At 33.9% G+C, this 7,454-nt stretch overlaps 1 long non-coding RNA gene across 1 annotated transcript; it reads left to right on the top strand.

Moving 5' to 3' along the window:
• The first annotated feature begins 5,934 nt into the window (after positions 1–5,934).
• On the top strand, positions 5,935–6,811 carry LOC122062113. The gene is made up of 2 exons (XR_006134803.1): positions 5,935–6,093; positions 6,182–6,811. It is a non-coding gene; the product is annotated as an uncharacterized LOC122062113 (long non-coding RNA).
• Positions 6,812–7,454: the final 643 nt, after the last annotated feature.

The following is a 7,454-nucleotide window of genomic DNA, read 5'->3' as shown; positions in this document are numbered from 1 at the left end:
TTGACATGTGAGTGAAAGCCTTCTCTTTCTATATTCTTTCTAGTCTGTATGATGTGGCATTCCTTTTGTGTTCTTCACCGAAGAAACTTTGGGTTGTTAAAATGGATGAAATTATTTTTCTTGCACAAAGGGATCACTAATATAAATGGAACAGAAATGAAGTTTCCTCTATTGAGTAACATGTCAAGCATGAGAACTCTGTGAGTTGAATGTTTATATCTCTCAAGCTTAATGGAAGTGTGTGCCTTACTATTATTTTTGTATTCAATATTATTCATTATTTTCTAACTCTAATACATTTGCCCTTCCTTTTGCAATAAAAAAAATCTTCTATGTTCATTCTCTCTCACACATGTCTCCTCTTTCCCTAATTTTATTTAAAAAAAAAAAAAAGGATTTCTTAGATTTTATCCTAAATGTTATAACCATATGAACTGTTTGCGCTCTATCTCATCTCTCCACAAGGAAATCAATATGCTTGCAAATAAAGAAAAGAATGAAACAACTAAGAAGCAATTACAAAGCAAAAGAAAAGGAATGAAATAATTAAGAAGCAATTACAAGAGAGCAAAAGAAGAAAAAGTAGCAAAGATGGCAGCACAGACCTGGTGTCTTCTTCTCTCACATCTTCTGTGGAGGCTGAATATTCTTTACAAAGGCATATCATAGTCCCACAAGTAGAAGGATAGATTCTTTAGATATTTTCCATATTCTTTAACTTCAATATTTTTTGAGAGTATGTTTGCAACCACTATCTTTTTAAGAGATAAGAACAAAAAAATTGGTGTATTCTCCTTTTAACACATGAATTTATGAGAAATTGCTTGATGATTTTTATACTTTTACTAATGTCATGTCTGAACTCAAGAACAAACTTTCTTCAAATAAATTTATCATCACTTATAATTGTCAAGTTTCCATTGTGCTATTGTTGCCTCTCATGGTATCATTTTTGTGTTTTGACTAGCATTGTGTGGTTGTCAAGTATTGGAGATTTGCATCTTGACTTCCAAATAGAATTCATTAGAATTATAGGGTTAAACCGTTTGAGCTTTCATATTGTACCCTTACTCACCCATGATGATTCTACCTTTAATTTAACAGTATTGAATTATTTTACCTATGTTCAATTACATGCTCATGTCGGGATTTTTTCCCTCTTGCCCTCCTCATTAGCATCTAAAATTTAACAGTAAAGAGAGGGGGCTTTGGTTTGGTCTTCAAGAGGTGGATCCATGAACAGGCATTTACAGTTACCAAACCTGGCACTGGCATTGATATCATTGATAAAAAGGCTCAACCAAGAAAGTTTCGAGGGCCACAGAGAATGGTTGATGCATTACTTGATACTGATGTTCTTTTGTTTTCTTTGAAATCATATTAATTTGTTTCCATTATCATAGAAACTTATTTCTTTCCTTTCTTCTACTCCAAACCCTTTTTTGAGAAATTTCTTCACGTGATGGGTGTTGGAGAACTTAAATTTCTTCTCTGATTCTGAGAGTGTTGTCTTTGGTACTCATCTCCTTGGGGTTTGATCCTAAAGATGATTATCTAATAGATTGTGGATCACCCACCCATACAATGGTGATGGATAGTGTTTTCGTTGCTGACACTATTTATTATGATTTTATTCCTTAATAATGTGAAGCAAACAATATTTCTCTTTTTCTTCCTATTTTAAGGTTTCTTTTATTTTCCTCTCTCTCTCTCTCTCTCTCTCTCTTTCCTTTTTCCCCCATCTTGGTTTAGGTTTTAGGATGTTTATAGTTATAAATATGTGATGTATATGATCTCAATATTTTCCCAGGTCAATGGCTTAATTAGTTCAGATTAGGCCCAAGGCGAATGACCTGAGTAATCTTTAGTGTTGTATGATGTTAGCGTTGACTATGTTAAATTTAATTGTGATATTATACTTACATAATTGCTTAAAGCCCAAAACAGGTTGTGTCTTCAGGTTTCTTTCTCGATTGATTAAATGTTATCGTACCTACATGATTGGATGATTAAATGAAATTGTGTGTTTTCTGTCGAATGATCATAGTATGAAAATGTGGTTTGACATTGTCTCAAGTTTCTTGGCATCCAATCAATAATTGCTTTTCCAAAAGTGAGGTGAACTCTATAATTAGATACTTTAAGTTATTTTTCTTTTCTTTCCAATTTAGACTGAAATAGATTGAACCTTTCAAAAATTTGGATCAGTTAATTTTACAAAGGATAATTTTTAGAATGCATTAAGATTGTAGTAGACATTTAATTTCGCTGTGACATGACAAATGCTCACACGTGCATTTGCACGTGTCAATCTTACTAGTATATATATATATATATATATACACAATCATCTCCGTTCATTTCACTGACTTTTCTCCACTTCCTTCGCAACCAAATGGAGTCATGGTAGAGAATATAAATTTTTTTCTTTTTTGATACAAATAGGGGATAGAAATTGAGATGTCTAATGTAGATTTTATTATTATTATTATTATTAGGTGAGGCCAATATGTAAAGCATACAGAGAAAGAATAGTGTTCGGTCAAATTAATGCCCCTAGTGCTAGAAAACATCATTAGGGGGTATGTTTGGATAATTTACTCCATAACGAATTGGTCCTTTCAATTTTCCGTTTTAATGAAACACACAAAATTTCAATTAACTCATTTAACCCAACACATCTGGATGGAGAAAGAAGACTACCTAGTACCTACCCACTTGCGTGGTTGATGCAGTTTTCACGCAGGCTAATTTACATATGTTGGATTAGAATAATTAATTAGAAAACTTAATAGTCAAAAGTTAATTTAATAGTTAAATATTGAAATCTCCTGGTCTCCAAAGTCCAAAGGGTTATAAGGACATGTGGCCCACAATGTAATTATTGCAACCCTAAAATGAAAAAGAATACTTATGTCTCTTTTTTCTTTTTATTTCTATTATCGGTAAATAGATGTCGTGACAGATCGAAGACTCATCATGACCACCCGACGCGCCAACTTCTTCAAAGGGATATAATTACATGTGGCCCCAACATGTAATTATTGAAACCTAAAAGAGAAAAAGAAAAACTTAGGTCTCTTTTCTAATTTCTTCCTGTTTTCGGTAAGTAGATCCCGTGACTATTTTTTTTTTTAATGAAAAAAAGAGACTGATTCGAAGACTCACAAAGCTCTAAAAAAATAATTAAAAAGAAAATTTATAACGTCCACCCTTGGAGAATATCACTATTAAAAAAACATACAATTTTAAGTTATGTTTTTTTTATTATTAGAAAAATGATTGAATTGTATTTCTTAATTAAAAATGATGATAGTACACAGATATATATATATATATATATAGTGTCATACAAGTGGCAAGAAACAAATCCTAAATGACTAAGTGTACATGTGATTAGTTACAAATGGTTAGCCATATAACAACCAGTGGTTTATCTCTATCAAAAAACACCCCTTGCATAATTGTAAATTATATTTTTCTTTATGGAATCTAAATTATGTTCACACCTCTTACATCAGTCTCTCTGTTAGTTGAGAATTTGAAATAGCAATTTTACACCCTTTTAACTAAAACACATGATCCAATCATCACCACGGATTTTGGAAGAGTAAAACCCTACCTTTTCTCCGTCTCCACAGGGTAATAAATGCTGCATGCCAAGCTACATTCTTTGATTGTCCTATTATATGAGCTTAATTACATGATTTACATTTATGACATACAACAACTATTAACAAGGCATATGATGGTTCCATTAATTGGCAGGTTGAGTCATGGTTTTAGGTAACTGTATTGGTGTCAGTTTAGTTGTATTGATATTAGTTGAGACTGATCTCGATAGTTGATCGATTTGGGTTTAGGTATCGTTAAAAAAAAAAAAAAAAAAACGAAACAAAAAAAAAACTATTTTTTTATGAAAAATGAGAGTAATATCGAGGGATCCAGACCAATACTGTCGATCCCGGATCGGTATCGTATCAATAGTACCGATGCCGATAACTAAAAACTTTGGGTTGAATCATGCTTACATAATTATCTTTAGCTAATTAGAAAACCATTGACTTTTGAAAACCATGCTCAATACTGTGAGAGTTACATTGAATATTACAGGAAGCTTATTGACAAAGTTAAGTACTGATACCCCTTGATTCCATCAACATCGTAGATGTCTTTAGTTTCTCTATAGTTTGTCTGCATAGAATTAATATGAAATTTCAATTGCCTCTATTACGGTTATTGGTTGAAGTTAAAAGCACTTTCACCATACAGCACCTAGCCCAGCCTTGAGCCCTGTAGGGTTGGGCCTGAGCATGAACTCGACAAGGTTGGATTAGGTTTTGGTTGAGTTTTCAGGACTTAGGGTTAAAACCTCAACCCAACTCGGCCCTACTTCACCCCTAATCAGCACCAACTATCAATTTTGGGGGTTTCTAATAACTTTTTTTATTTTTGGTGAATAACTTTGTTATATTTCTATCAAAAAATAATAACTGTATTTAAGGGACATTCCAAACCTTCTAACTATCAAATTAAAGCACCTTGAGAATACACTTAACAAATATGATAAAAATAAAATAAAAAATAAAAAACCTAAATGCCAAACCAAGATGTATTGTAACTTGCAAGTATAATCTTTTTCCTAAGGATTAATTGTATCAATAAATTATCCAGCACTGATAGCAATCTGAGTCCCAATAATAAACCAAATTGGAGCTGAAACCCTTCATGAAATAGACCACTACTGTTACTAGAATGCATAATGTACCATTTCCTACTTCCTAGCAACCATTGCAGGACTTTGAAGGCTTTGGTCATAATCAGAATATTGGCCTCATCAAGAGCAGGACTAAGCTTTAGTATAGTGAAGGATTAAAGTATTGGTATCGGTCATCGTATTGGTCGATCAAAATTAAGATATGTATCGAAATGTATCATATCATATCGGAGATACGCTAAGATACCCTAAAAATAAACACATAAATGGATATAAAACATATTTTTAAACATTTTTGCATAAAAAATTTGTTAAAAAAAAACTATTGATAACATGTATTATACATAAACACTAAATTGAGAGTATCGCACTAAGAATTCAAGGTTTGTATTTGTCCCATAAATGTAAAATCCTTGTGTCACAACCTTGATTTCCACTTTTGTTAGAGAAAAATATGGCTGACAGCAACTTTGGAACAAAAACCCCTCAAAAAATCGTGTTTTCTGAAAAAATATCCATCTTGGCCATTATATGACCGTAGCGCACTGTATCGGTACATAACGATACTCACCGATACGTATCGATACTCACCGATATGTATTGATACTCATCAAAACGTACCGATCGATACATATAAATACTCATTGATACGTATCGATACATACTAAAATGTATATTTCACCTCGATTTTATTTTTTCCATAGAGTATCAGTATGTATCGATAATGTATTAGTGCATATTGGTATGTATCGTAGGATATATATCGATACGAAAGGATTTTAAAAATTTCAAGTATCATATTGGTGTGTATTATATCGATCAATTAAATTTAAGATATATATCGAAATGTCTCATATCGGTATTGAAAATTCTTTAAACCCTGAGTTTATGAGTTTAGTACCTTAATTAGGGTCGGGAGCCTGAGCCTAAATAGTGTCATGTGTATGTGTTTTGTTGCATTCTTTTGAATAATATATAGCGCATCTAATTATTTTGCCAAAAAAGAAATAATAATAAGAAATATAGCCCTCTTAACGCCTGACACACACTCACACACCTAGGTGGGTCCAAATCAGAGCGAGATTCATCTACTTTTTAAAATTCAAATAGACATGCATTGGCTTTTTCGAATAAACAACCGCCGCGTCCTTCAGTGCTTCCCATCGCTCTCCTTCTATCCGGTACCCATTTCACTCACCCACCCACCTACCCACCTACCTACCCACATCCGAGCACATCCTCTTTCCTTCTCCCCAACTACCGGTTCCATTTCTTCCTCTTAAGACCTCCTTGCCGGTATCACCATCAGTCTTACCATCCCTCAAGGATCAAGCTGGGATTAGTTACAGTACTATGCTCGCTTATCATTGGCCTCTGTAATTAAGATACAAATAGTCTTCTTTGTTCTTCGCTAGCTATTTCAGATTTTTCAGATGATTAATTAGAAGCAATTAATTGTTGCAGATTCCAGCTTTGTGCATTCTCTGGTTTTACCCCCTTTCCGGTAGCACAAGAGATCTTGCAGTAGGGACTAGGGACTGTGGAATGGGTGGAACAACAACGATCATTATTAGTCTGCAACAACACTCAAGGACATGTTTGGATTGACGCATTTCACGTCTAAAACCGATCTAATCTCTGTTATGTATTCAGTCTTCGGCCAAAGGAAGGAGGCCTGGTGGAATGGGTGGAGTCGGCAATTTGGTAAGATCATACAGGGCTGTGATATCAACAATACTTGATGAATCGCTTATGGGACTTGACTGGATGAAAAAGCACAAGCATTATCTTCTGCAAGTTTGGCTAGTTGCAATAGACGAAGTTGCAAGGAAGGTTATCATGAGATCACAAATTGTTGTTCGATGCTCCAAGTGTGAGGAGAAGCTATATTGTACCAGATGTATGAAACAAATTTGGATTTTTCTGTCTGAAACAAGTGTGAAGAGAAGCTATATTGTATTAGATGTAACAAGCGAATTCGGATTTTTGTCTGAGTGTGAAGAGAAGCTATATTGTATCAGATGTATCAAACAAATTTGGATTTTTCTATCCAATACTGAATATATACTCATCTCTCAATTGTTTTATAGTATATATATGAGGTTCAATACCTGCATTTGACAAAGTGTGTTTGCGCATACAAACTAACTTTACAGCTGTTTGTATTGGTAAAGTAAAAGTTCAGATACCTTGTGCTGGCGTGCCTCAAGATGCTATCAGTCAACGGATCAATTTCATGTACAAGAATGTTATCGTACACTCCTGATCCGTGAATATAGAATCTATCAAATGAAGAGAGTAAAAATTGATTCTATATCCATAGACTAGGACCGTTCTCATACATTCTTGTACGTGAACCTGATCCGCTTCCTCAATCGTTTTGTTGTTCATTGTATCTCACCACTCACTGCAGAGTTTTGTTTATTTTGACAGCTCAAAATTGTTATGTGTTTAGTTTCTGTTTGGCATAAATTATTATTATTATTGCGATGGTTCATGATAATGCTGCATATATTAAGGGATAAATTAACCTTGGATAGGCCTATGATAAGACCCATTTGACCCAGCCTGGTCAACCCATCACTTGGAGGTATAGTCTGGCATTCTGGGCTCTCGTTGGATTGATTTCTATTTCTTTGTCTAGTACATATTAGATATGAATGTAAGGAATCGAATGTAGCGGCTACTTCAACCACATGGCACCTAGTATGGTGCTGATGGGCAGGTTCAACACCAA

The sequence above is a fragment of the Macadamia integrifolia genome, chromosome 14, assembly GCF_013358625.1.
Source record: "Macadamia integrifolia cultivar HAES 741 chromosome 14, SCU_Mint_v3, whole genome shotgun sequence".
NCBI lineage: Eukaryota > Viridiplantae > Streptophyta > Magnoliopsida > Proteales > Proteaceae > Macadamia > Macadamia integrifolia.
The sequence above is the reverse complement of the archived record's forward strand: the minus strand, read 5'-3'. Positions and strand labels throughout refer to the sequence as shown.